Source organism: Peromyscus californicus, unplaced genomic scaffold, assembly GCF_007827085.1.
Source record: "Peromyscus californicus insignis strain IS unplaced genomic scaffold, ASM782708v3 Scaffold_16__1_contigs__length_79575227, whole genome shotgun sequence".
Taxonomy (NCBI): domain Eukaryota; kingdom Metazoa; phylum Chordata; class Mammalia; order Rodentia; family Cricetidae; genus Peromyscus; species Peromyscus californicus.
This window is the reverse complement of record NW_026294458.1, coordinates 8474883-8487613: the sequence shown is the minus strand read 5'-3', so window position 1 is coordinate 8487613 and position 12731 is coordinate 8474883. Positions and strand designations below refer to the sequence as shown.

At 44.6% G+C, this 12731-nt stretch overlaps 1 long non-coding RNA gene across 1 annotated transcript; it reads left to right on the top strand.

Moving 5' to 3' along the window:
• The first annotated feature begins 1430 nt into the window (after positions 1–1430).
• Positions 1431–8951, top strand: LOC128111850 (uncharacterized). Its single transcript, XR_008218772.1, has 3 exons — positions 1431–1536; positions 4053–4140; positions 4395–8951. It is a non-coding gene; the product is annotated as an uncharacterized LOC128111850 (long non-coding RNA).
• The last annotated feature ends 3780 nt before the right edge of the window (positions 8952–12731 follow it).

Sequence of the window (12731 nt, the reverse complement as noted above, 5' to 3'; positions counted from 1 at the left end):
TGACACCATGCAAGAACATGTGTTTATGAGCACAACAGTAAGTGTGAATGTGTGAGTGTGGGTGAGAGGAGAAAAGTATGGAAGAGTGTGTGAGTTCACATGCGTATCAGTGGCAGAATGTATATTGAGTGTGTGTTTTGCAGTGCTCGAGTTTGTAGCATCATGACCGATTTACATCCTGTTGCTGTGACAGGCATCAAGGCAAAAGCAGCTTGGGTAGGAAGTGTTTATCTCAGCTTGCAGGTTCATCCAGCAGCGAAGGAAGCCAAGGCAGGAACACAAAGCAGGACCTGAAGGCAGAAACCATGGACTAAAGCTGCTTATTGGCTGGCTTCCTCTGGCTTGCTTCTTCTCGTGTGCTCAGCTACCTTTCTTATATAGACCATGCTCAGGTGCATAAGAATAGCACCACCCACAGTGGGTTGGTTCCTCCTTCATTAGTAGTAATTAAGACAATGCCTAGGAAGGATGCATGGATCGCCCAGCAAAGGAGAAATAGATGAGATCTACATGAGCACACTCGGGGGCGAGGGGGTAATGGAGGGCAAGGGATGGGGGATGAGAACGTAGGGGAATGGGAGGTTCAAGCTGGAACAGCGACAGAGTGGGAGAGCAAGGAAAGAGATACCATGATAAATGAAGACATCATGGGAATACAGAGAAACAGAGTGCTAGGGAAGTTCCCAGGAATCCACAAGGATGGCCCCACCATAGAATACTGGCAATGGTCGAGAGGATGCCTGAGCTGGCCTACTCTGGTGATCACATGGCTGAATGCCCTGACTGTCACCATAGAGCCCTCATCCAGTGACTGACGGAGGCAGGCCGGGTGCCAGGCCGAGCTCCAGGAGTCCAATCGATGAGAAAGAGGAGGGATTCTATGAGCAAGGGACATGGAGACCATGATGGGAAAAAAGTACAGAGACTAGCCAAACTAGCAGAAACACATGAACTGTGAACCAATGGCTGAGGAGCCCCCATGGTACTGAACTAGGCCCTCTGGATAGGTGAGACAGTTGTTGAGCTTGAACTGTTTGGGGGGGGGGGCGGGCAGGCAGTGGGATAGGGACCCATCCCTGGTGCATATGTCGGCTTTTTGGAGCCTAGTGCCTATGGTGAGACACTTTGAACAGCCCTGGTGCAGGGAAGAGGGGCTTGGACCTGCCTCAACTGAATGTTCCAGGCTCTGCTGACTCCCCATGGGAGACCTTGCTTGGAGAAGGTGGGAATGGGGGTGGGTTGAGGAGGAAAGCAGGAGGTGGAAGGAGGGAGGACAGGGGATTCTGTGTATGTAAAATGAATAGAAAATCTCATAATCATCATCATCATCATCATCATCATCATAATAATAATAATAATAATAATTAATAATAAAGAAAATGCCTCAGAGATATGACCACAGACCAAATTGCCAGAAACAGTTCCTCAATTGAGATTTCTTCTTCTCATTTAATATTTAGGTTTGCATTAAGCTGATAAAAACTAACTAGAAGAGAGTGTATCATTAAGTGCAAAGATTATGAAGAATGTGTAAAGGTATGATTGTGTGATTGATTATGTGTGTATACGACCATGTTTACATGTCTTTTGTGCACTCTGACATCAATCATCCATCAAAAAATGCACCACAGACTTGGCCACAGGCCAATGTGTTTAAGGCATTTTCACAATTGAGGTTCCCCTTCCCAAATGATTCTATCTTATGCTGACAAAACACTAGCCAACTCCAAGTACAAGTGTGTGTGTGTGTGTGTGTGTGTGTGTGTGTGTATGATTATCTGTGAGCATGCTAATGTATGTGAGAGAGTGTGTAAATGTTTGAGTGCCTAAGTGTGTATTAGTACAAGAGCCCTCAATTCACCTCCCTCAGCCTATTCAATCTCACCCTCTGGCATTTCCTGGAGTCCAGGCCATGTGTGCTTAAGGCAGAATTGTATGCAAATGGCCAGGTGGAGTTACTCAAGTTAGGGTCCAATGACCCAACCTTGACCTTGCTTCTAGGAAGGAATACCTGCCATCTGTGGGCTGAGGTGATACACCTACAAACAGGCACAGCTGATCTCATAGAGACAGCTGTTATGCTAGGATACTACTGCACAACATCTGGATTTGCCTCCTGTTTATACTCTAGGGGGTTTTGAGCAACAGGAGCTGCATCCTGGAATCACCAGCTTACCTACTCAAGCCAGCAACCCCACGAGAAACTAAAGAGGCAGGGCCTACAGGTACATCATGGCCACAGCTATGCAAGAACCTGAGGAAATATTCTGGAATCGTGCAAGCAAACACCTGGATGTTCCACTCTGTGAAGTGGGTGCCAGACTAGATGCACATATATCATGTGATGTCTGTTCCTGGAGCCAAACTCAATCCCCACAGCCAGCACTGGCTCTTTACACTCACCAGCAGCTTCCCGTCACCATGATCCTCATTGGTGACAGATGTCCCATTTATCATGGAGAGCCATGTCTAGAGCATCCACCCCAGGGTTTAGTCCTGAGGCCTGGACCCTGGTGACTGGCCAAAGGTCCCTGAGGTATAAGTGGTGAGAAGCAATGAAGAGCAGCATATCCAGGGATGCTGTGTCCAGTTCAGGGAAGAAAGGAGATAAGCTGAGTACTGAACAGATGCTCTAAACTCTCCCCTTCCTAATAATGGACAACTTTTTCTAAGACTGGAGACTATTCATCTCACATACTGCTTTTTTTATTAAAAATAATTTTATCCCTATAATCTGATGCTGGTTCCCCTCCCCCATCTCGTCCTGACCCTCTCGCCTTAAATTATCCAAACAAAGCATTATGAGACCAAACATCTCTCAGAACACCTGCACAAATCTTAAATGCCCCTCCTCGTCCCATTTCCCCTTTATGGGCCTCCTGGACTGGACCCTCGGGTCACTCTGCACAGACTGCAGTGACACCTGTCTCATGGTGGCCGGTCAAACATTTGCCATTCACATCACACAGGCCAAGCTGACTTGCTGGGTTCGTCTCTGGTCATTGTATGAGTCCACCTACCTTCAGAAATAGATACCACTCTCCAGCCAGCCACACTACCTGGAAATAGTATCATCAAAATGAGTCATCAAGCCACGCCCCCTGCCTAGTAGGAAAACCTCCACAACTGCCTGGGAAACGCGCATGTGCAATACAAAACCCCACAGAGCATAGGAACAAAGAGCAGTTGGCTACAAAGGTGCATGTGCAGTGATGGCGTCCGCTTCCCCTTCGGCCTAAATGTATGCATTCCAGGGAAAAAGAATGAGTCTGCGCATAAAAGTAAAAGCTGTTTAGGGACCCTCGGCAGAAGAGATAATTACATGCAATCATGAATACCCATTGTCCAACAGACATCTACCAAGAACCCAGTATATGCCAGGCACGGTTCTGGGTGCTGCTTTGCACCAAACTATCCACATGTCTAACACACTGTCCTGTGAACACTAGGTACTCAGTACAAGTCAAGCAATCAACTATGTAAAGATTCCTCCCAGTCTCTGCCCTCCTTGCTGGAGCAGCATGGATGGGACCTGAGGGAACCTGCATGGAAACTGGTGGCCAGTAGGAGGCGCTGTGGAACCTCCTTGGCGGCCTGGGCCCAGAGCTCACCTTTTTCTGGCTCCTGGATTGGTGGCAGCTGGTAGTGGTGCTGGACTCCGGACATCCACAGGGCTGGAGGCAGCTATATAGCAAAAGCTGGCACTTTGGTGGAAGGAAGTGCTGGGAACCTAGGTGATGGAGCTGTGTGAGGCTGCACAGGCTGCTGGCATCGCCATCGATCTTCAGGTGTTCAAGTGAGAAGGCAAGAGTCAGGGCTTCCAGCTCATACTCCCTGCAGATAGGCCTGCTTCAGGACCCCTCAGAGCCCCCATCAGCTACTATGAAAACTTCCACGTCTCTGTACCGGTTTTCAGGGTGGTGGCCCAGCTGCCCCAGCTCATGGAGCAGGTCTGCCCTGAGACTTGCAGGTTTCACTAAGCAGCACATTTGTTTCCCGAGGATCCTGGTGAACTTGATGAATCTGATGTGGTTCCCCTCCATGTCTTCCAGATGCTGAAGTCCATGTGTGCTGAGAAGAGGCTGGAGAGCGATACCCAGGACTCCGTGTCCATATTCCTGTCTACATCAGGGACTGGAGGTTAGAGGTGGGCCAGGAACTTCCGGGGGGGGGGGGATATGGCAAGGACTGGGGGAGGGGTGGAGAACCACAGACTGGCTTGGCTCAGAAGGGCTCAGCCTGTCTGTGGGTCTCCGCCCAGGGCCTGCAGACCAATTGAACTTCCAGGGACTCCACCTTTTGGATTTTCCTGCTAGATCAAGGACTGGTCCTAGCAGGCTAGGGTCCTTCTGTCTGACACCTTCTCACCTCTTTATCATGCCTTCCTTCCACAGGTACTGGAAGAAACAAGGCTTTGGTCTCCATCTACCTGACAATCACAGCCTCAGGGAAGTACTCAGAGAACATGGCAGACAGCTCCCTACCCACCCTTCCCAGGCCCAGGTCTAGCTCCCCTTCATCTCAGGCCAGGCCTGAACACCTCCCATCTGGGGATTATTTGGGTTACAGGGCTGGAGCCATCTGACTGCCTTGGAACATAGAGTAGAAGTCTGACAGGAAGATTATCCCAGGCTCAAATGCGAAGGGCTCCCCTGCTCCTGTGGTCATGACTGGGATGGTGTATAAGCAGATGGTGGTAACAGAGTGTGTGACAGAGGGATCTCAGGTCCTTGCACCTACCCATCTACCTGGCACATCTGTTCTCTTTGGCTGCTGGAACTCTCTTAACACAACTTGTACACCCAGGCAAGTGGATGGAGATTCACTGCTGGTTCACTGCCTGAAAGCACAGGAAGACCCTGGAAGGCATCCAAAGGGGGGAAAGTGCCGACCTGGCCCACTGAAGTGGCCCACCAACACACACTTACTGACCCACCCTCTTTCTGCTCATGTGTGTCTCTCTGGCCTCTATGGCCCTCCTTTCTCTGTGAGGAACAGAAACAAGGCCACCCCTTTCCTCAGGCCTGCAGCCTCTCCAGTTCTCAGTCCTTCAGTCCTTCCAGGACCAAGTGCATGTGTCACTGACCTGAGAATGCTCCTAAGATTCTGATCCACAAATCAATGGTTATTAGCTTTAATAACCAAACCAACTGCTCAGATAGACACCCATGTTGTCAGTGACATGAGAATCTGGGAATTGGCTTCTGACCATGCTACTATGAGTAGTGTAGGAAGGAGGTAAAGAAATGCTGGTTTCTAGGGGGAGCAGTAACAGGGAGTATGGGCTGTAGCCTGCAATGCTTGGGGAACTATGTGACCCCATCAGCAACAGCAACTGAAGCACCAAATAGAAATAGAAATTCAAAATGTGTAAGAATCACAGAGGTGATCACAGAAACGAGCCACTTTTGCTGTGGAGGAAGAGTTGCCTTGCTTTTGGTTCTCCCAGCCCTATAAAGCCACAAGTTCTAACCTTGGTTGCCTTCTACAACTAGATGATAAGATCCTATGTCTGAAGATGACACCCATCTTGGTTGGAAGATACAGAGAAAACAGCTGAAAGCTTCCTCCATGCTGGCTAGCTTTCATAGTGCCAGAAGAAACCACACTGGCTACTGGAGGAGAAAAGTCTTCAGCAGTCTCACCTAGCTGTGATCCTCCTGGGCTAGATATGCCCTCTTTGCTACAGTGACAAACTGTTATGTGAGCAACCAACTACACTCTGATTACATTTGAGTCCTTTCCACAGAAAAGAACCCATACACGGTACTGTAAATCTGGTGAAAAGCACATGCTTGGGGACATCATAGGACATAGGGGGAACTTAATACTGTTATCTAGTTAAATGGACATAGCATCTAATGACCTTCTAAATAGCTATAATTATACCCATAGACAAATGCTACCATCAGCCTCAATGAGAAAAACCCCCCTCTCTTTGCAGTGAACAATGGTAAATGCAGAGACCCATGGCTTCTCAGGTGCTGAGAATAAGTGATGGTTGAATTTTGAGCCTTAAACAAGACATTTATACCAGCTCCTCTGAGCTCAGGAACACAGTGGCCTATGGGCAGAGAGATTATATGATAAGGAGAGGGGCTGCACAATGCCATCACTGGGTGGAACACAGCCATTGCAATCATTTCAACTTGCAACTGCTATGGTTACCTGAACTACTCTTGCACAAGACTGGGCATGTCACTAATGGGGGATTTATTAAGGCAACTCCACATAGTTTAAGGGAGGTTTATTTTGAGGTAATTTGCAGCAAGTAAAGGGATAGGTTACAGGATCCGGGAGAGGTGATCTCTGGAGAACTCTGCTCGGTCTACCATCCAGCATCCAGGATCACCAGGAACCAAGAGAGCCAGCACATCTGAATCTTGGGTCTTAAAGGTTCCCGTCTCAGCCCCACCTAAGGGGCAGGCCATAGGTAGGTGTGGCAATTACGGGAAGCCTCACTGGGGTAAAGCTGGAACAGCTACCCACTACGTCTCCCCCTTTTGTCTAAATAAAAAAGTTCTAATACAAAACTATATACAATAGGAATGATTATCAAATATTGTCCAAGAGGAATAAAGGATAATGACCTAGACAAGATTGAACTACAACCAACACGAATAATATCAAACAAGAGACACAGACTAAAATCCAGAGAAGTCTGGAGCATAGGTAAATGGCACATTACAAAGATCATTCCAAAAGATGTCCTATCCTAAAGAATCTAAATCTAATACTTAATATGTTCTAGCTAAGATACAAGAAGGTTGTAACGATAACTGTTAGTCTTCAATCCCATCAAAGACCTGAGAAGGATAGAATAATACCTTAGAAATAGTAGAAGGATGCAAGCAACTTTTGGGAGTCTTGTGAGAGTAGACAGAGACAGCTGGCAGCCTGGACATTCACCTAAAGTTTCTCAGCATTACTGGTGCATTCAAATTGGCTATAGGCCTAGAGTATCTGTCAGACCATTTTATTGTCAGCAGTCGAGGCAAGGGCAGTTCTTTGTCTAGTAGGCCATTTTGTGCCAAGGTGAAGACAAACTTCCAGACGGAAATATCTCAGAAGCCCAACATTCTCTTGGGATCAGATCGGTGCTGCCAGGAATAATTGTGTCTCACATTAACAGAATTCCAAGTTATCAAAACATTTAAAAGCCATATTCATCAGGTCTATGAAGTGTTTGAAGATCACCTATTCACCTGACATGTTTTTGTAAGTCTGGAGAACCTAACTAACATAACTATAGAGATGACATGCATTGGTGACTATAAATTTGCAAGTCTTATCTATCTAGATAACCTAAGGACTAAGGCTTCATCTAAACAGGGTAAACAGTCTATAAGCAATTGTACAGCAAAAGGACAATGACCTCAAAATTGTGACAATACACAAAATAGCAAAAGCAGAGGCAGAAATGTCTAGTACAATATAACAATAATCCTAAATATACATCAATATACCAAATATCCTAAACAGACGTAGAACATACATACAGTATGATAAATATAATTTTACATTTGTATCAATATATGAAACATTTCAAATAAGAGTAGAAATATATGTATATTACAACAAATACAGTTCTGTATTTGTATCAATATACAAATTATCTGGAATATGAATATAAAAATAGCTTACATTTGTATCAATATATAGGAATCCATAACAGTACAATTTACCTAAGGCTGATATTTTACTAAATTAGTTTACTAGTATATACAATAATCTACCTTAATATCCTATACCTGTCCATTCCCCCTTTTTTCTTTTCTTAAGGGGAATACTGAGTCCAATGTTTTCTTCCACCCTCAACCCTATAACCATTATCTATAACCCTCAGAAACATGAAACTTTTGGGAAAAAGAGCATCATTTTCTTAGAATTGCTTCCTGCTGTTCAGGAGGCGATGGTGTCTCTGTGGAGTTCTGTAAGAAAGCTCAGATAGTTAAATCTCAGTTGGACTAACTGTAGATTCTGCAGCCAGTACCAGAGTAATGGGTAAGATTGTCTGAGATTCTGGCTAGAAGTGTAGTATGATGATGAGTACCCTGGCATCATTCTGGACTGGATAGAGTTGTTGTTGTGGGGCCCCATCTTCCTTCTGGAGAATTCAGAGATTGCTATTGGAAAAACTAATTTTTTTACTGTGAAAAACTTGAACATTATTAATATCAAAATGGAAAGGTTGGATTTAAAGATGACATGATATATAAGAAAGGATTCCAAGAAATCAAGAATAAGCATGGAGAGAATTAGAATCTTGAAGACAATGGTCCCTTTTTACTGGTTTTCTTCTGTCCCACACTAGACAGCTCTTCTGATATGACACAGAATCTCTCAAACTTTTTCTTTTAGCAGTATGCTTGGGTTTAGAGTAGGAGTAAGCCAATTCCAACTCCCAAACCAGCATGGTAATATAATTGAATTGGAACCACAACTTTTCTAGAATTAAAGAGATATAGATGGTAGGCAGTGAGATATTACCCTGTGTAGATTGGTACCAATAGATTTTTTTCTTTCCACTATAGATGTCTGGATATCCAAGGCCTTATGATTTCTGGAAGATGAGTATTTCTATTATGCTGTAAAGACAAAAACAGAACCCTACCCCAACCTTTGTTAAGTTTCTCTTACAAGTTGAAGAAATGTCGCATTGCTAGATAAGCTTTTACTTCTCCTCATCAAGGGGTTTCTCTTGTTCAAATCAAATTTTTATTAATTTTATTGGTATCCATAGCTTTTCTTCTCCTGCAGAAACGAAAGCAAAACCCCTTCCCCAACATAGGTCGTATACTGGTTTCCATTCTGAGGTCAACACATCTTTGAAATAAACTGGTTGATTAAACTCTGAAGTTTTGTCTGTCATCCAATGTCTCTCCACAGCTGTTGTTCCTTTCTCATCAGCATTGAGAAAATTCAATGTTAATAAAGCATTATGCAATCAATTTCTAGGAGTCATTATTACCTGTTGTTGTTTATTTAGCATATCCTTTAGAGTTTGATTTGGTCTTTCTATGACTGCTTGGCCTATGGGATAGTGTGATATACCTGTAACATGCTTTATATTGTAATAAGCAAAAAACTGTCTCATTTTATTGGAGACATATGCTGGGGCATTGTCTGTCTTAATTTGTACAGGTATTCCCATGATGGTCATAGCTTCTAATATGTGTGTAATCACAGAATCAGCTGTAGTGGTAACGCTACCACCACCCGTTTACCATGTCCGAGCAAGGGGCTGTGGATCAAAAAACAGAGACAAGAGATAGTGGGTCATTTGCCTCAGCAGAATGCCGAATGCCATTTATTGAAAGTGGGAGGAAACCTTAAATACAGGATTACAGCACAATGGGAGAACCCCAGAGGGCAGAAGTTCACTACCAAAGATTTACAATCTTGCATCTAAGCTGTTAACACCCAATATGCAGGACACACAGACAAGGAACTTCCCTTAAGCATTCAGGATAGTAGAAACTGGCAGGGAATTAGCATACGGAGGACATCAAGGTCAAGGTCAGCAAGCAAGGCAACAGCTACCCAAATGGGGGCCAGGGCCCTACAAGTCCCCCCTTTTACTAAAAAAATGAGCTTCTGACTTAGGTTGTGTGGGACGTCAGGAGATCACCTTACCCGTCATGGAGACACCTGCCCAGGCCACACAGGAACTCTGTCTTAGGTTGGTCAGCGCCCTCCAGGAATTACCCGTCTCTGAATACTCATTATCATACAGGCTCAACCACGTGAACTGCAGAGTTAACTGCTGCCAAAGATCTCAAAGTGGCGCTGGGCTTGCAATCTGTGCATTTGACACAGAAAAGACCAACAGAAGTCCTAACCCACCGTAGCCAATAGGCTAAAGGCAATTGAGCCATTCCCTTCCTTCAAGCCTTACTGCAAATAGGAGTCCTCATAAGATGGTATCCCAAAAGCAAATGGAACTTGAGTTTATAAATTTCAAAGCCAATTGAAATGTATATAACTACTGAATTAAATTTACCATGCCCAATAGAATGAAAGAGTAATTAACGGTGATAACTACTTTTGCTGCCAAGGTCTCCATTGTGCTAGCTGTAGTAACCAATTATGAAATGGTAATCCCAGAAACAGTAGCAGCAGTGGCCACCACTGCTATAATGGCAACAGCGGCAGCAGCAATGTCAAATTCTCTTCTGGAGCGTGTGAGCACCATCTGTGTCTTACTGCCATGGTCCACTGGCATGGACACAACTCCAGGAACACAAACCACCAAGGCCCAATTTTCTTGATCCCAGAATGACTTAAGCTGGCAGCTCTGCAAAAGAACAACTAAGAACCATAAAGGAAAAACAGGCAGCTCACAAGGAGCAGAGCTAATTGTCTCATAATGGCTACATTCAGGCTCACAAATTTTAAAGGTATCTTCAAAAGGGGTTAGATGAATTTCAGGACATCAAAAAATGTTGCACAGAGCCATTCCTGAAAAGTAGGTACTACACCAGCTTGAAGAGGGTTGCAAAATGTGAAAAGGCTTAGCTGGCATGCTACTGTTAACAAATGGAGGTCAGTGACCTTCAGGGTTATCCTTAATCTCCAAGGTGTCTGGGTGACACATTCTCAAACATACTTGAAAGAGCAGTTACCATACATTACCTTCTGAAGAATCCAACCACATGGCTACAGTTCCTAGGTTTACATTAATGCTTGTCAAGGCTGGCCGTATTGGGCTCTCAGTCCCCATTGGTATCAGAAGGGGAGAGTTTTTCATGAAGGCCCAATAGGTCTCGGCTATGTTGGGCTTCAGCAGCAGCCACAGGGTGCATACAGTGCTCAGGAACCCAAAGAGAAACCTCATTGTCCTGCAGAAAGACACAAACAGAACCCCAGGCCCACACCAACACCTGATCGGGTCCCCTCCAAGTACCAGTAGAAAGATCCTTCCATTGCACCAGAGGATGATTTGCAACAGAAGCCCTCCAGTGCTTATCTGCAGCAGATACTCCAGCAGAATCCACTGATTAAAAAATTTAAAATATATAAAAGCCGGGCGGTGGTGGCGCACGCCTTTAATCCCAGCACTCGGGAGGCAGAGCCAGGCGGATCTCTGTGAGTTCGAGGCCAGCCTGGGCTACCAAGTGAGTTCCAGGACAGGCGCAAAGCTACACAGAGAAACCCTGTCTCGAAAAACCAAAAAAAAAAAAAAAAGCCGGGCGGTGGTGGCGCACGCCTTTAATCCCAGCACTCGGGAGGCAGAGCCAGGCGGATCTCTGTGAGTTCGAGGCCAGCCTGGGCTACCAAGTGAGTTCCAGGACAGGCGCAAAGCTACACAGAGAAACCCTGTCTCGAAAAACCAAAAAAAAAAAAATAAAAAATAAATAAATAAAATATATAAAATAAGGGAAAGAATAGAATGTGAAGAGGAGAGATGAGTCCCTAGCTCCCCCCTTTTTACTCTAGCAATATATGTTTTTAAGGTACGATGGCAGCATTCTACTATAGCCTGTACTTAAGGATTATAAGGAATACCAGTCTTATTAACGATAAAAAAATCTTGGCAGAATTTTGAAAATCCCGTACTGCTGTAGGCGGGACCACTATCAGTTTTTATGCATTTTGGCACTCCCATGTAAGCAAAAGCATGAAGACAATGATTCTTTACATCTTGAACCTTTTCCCCTAAATGGGCAGAGGCAAAAATTAGACAAGAATCTGTATCAATAGACACATGGACATACTCTAATTTTCCAAAGGAAGGAACGTGTGTGACGTCCATCTGCCACACATGATTAGGTAAAAGTCCTCGGGGATTAACTCCCAAATGAGGAACAGGTAAAAATTCAACACAAATAGGACATGATTTAACTATCTGGATGGCTTGTTCCCGGGTTATGCCCGTATGATGACAAAGAGATCCCGCATTAAGATGATAACATTGATGCAACTGAGTAGCCTTTTCAAAGACAGAACAAACTAATGTGACAGCCATATAAGTAATGGCATCAGCCCTCTGATTACCTTTGCTTAGAAGTCCAGGCAATTGAGTATGAGCTCTAATATGGCCCACATAAAGGTTATGTGAGCGGGACCATATGAGTCCTTGCACTTGCAATAAATATTCATGAATGGGAGAAATGGATGGTATGTAGGCTGTTGTCTCCAAAGGCATAACTGCATGTGCCACATATTGGCTATCAGTTTAAGTATTTACACACTCATCAGAAAACATCTGTAAAGCAAGCAACAGTGCCTGTACCTCAGCCATCTGGGCGGAAGTACCTTGGACTTTCATTCTCTTCACTATGTTACCAGAAACCACCATAGCAAAACCACGTGAAGTGCCATCAGTAAATACCACATGGGCCTGAGGAATAGGAGTCATCTGTACTATCTTGGGAAATATAACAGGATGCAATTTTAAAAATTTACACACATCATTGGAGGGGTAGTGAGTATCAAACTGACCCTGCATGGAGCATGTCAATATGGCCTAATCATTATCATTAGCTTGCAACCATGCTATTTGAGACTGGGTGTATGGGGTCACCACAATATCTGGCTCCTTACCAAAAGTTTGAACACTGATCTTGATTCCCTTAAATATAATCTGAGCAACAGCCTGAGGATAAGGAATAATGGTTTTCGCTGGAGAAACTGGGGAATGTACCCATAGAATAGGACCTGTTTGCCAAAACACTCCAGTAGGTGAATGAGAAAACAAAATATCAAATACAATAAGGGAGAAGAAAGAT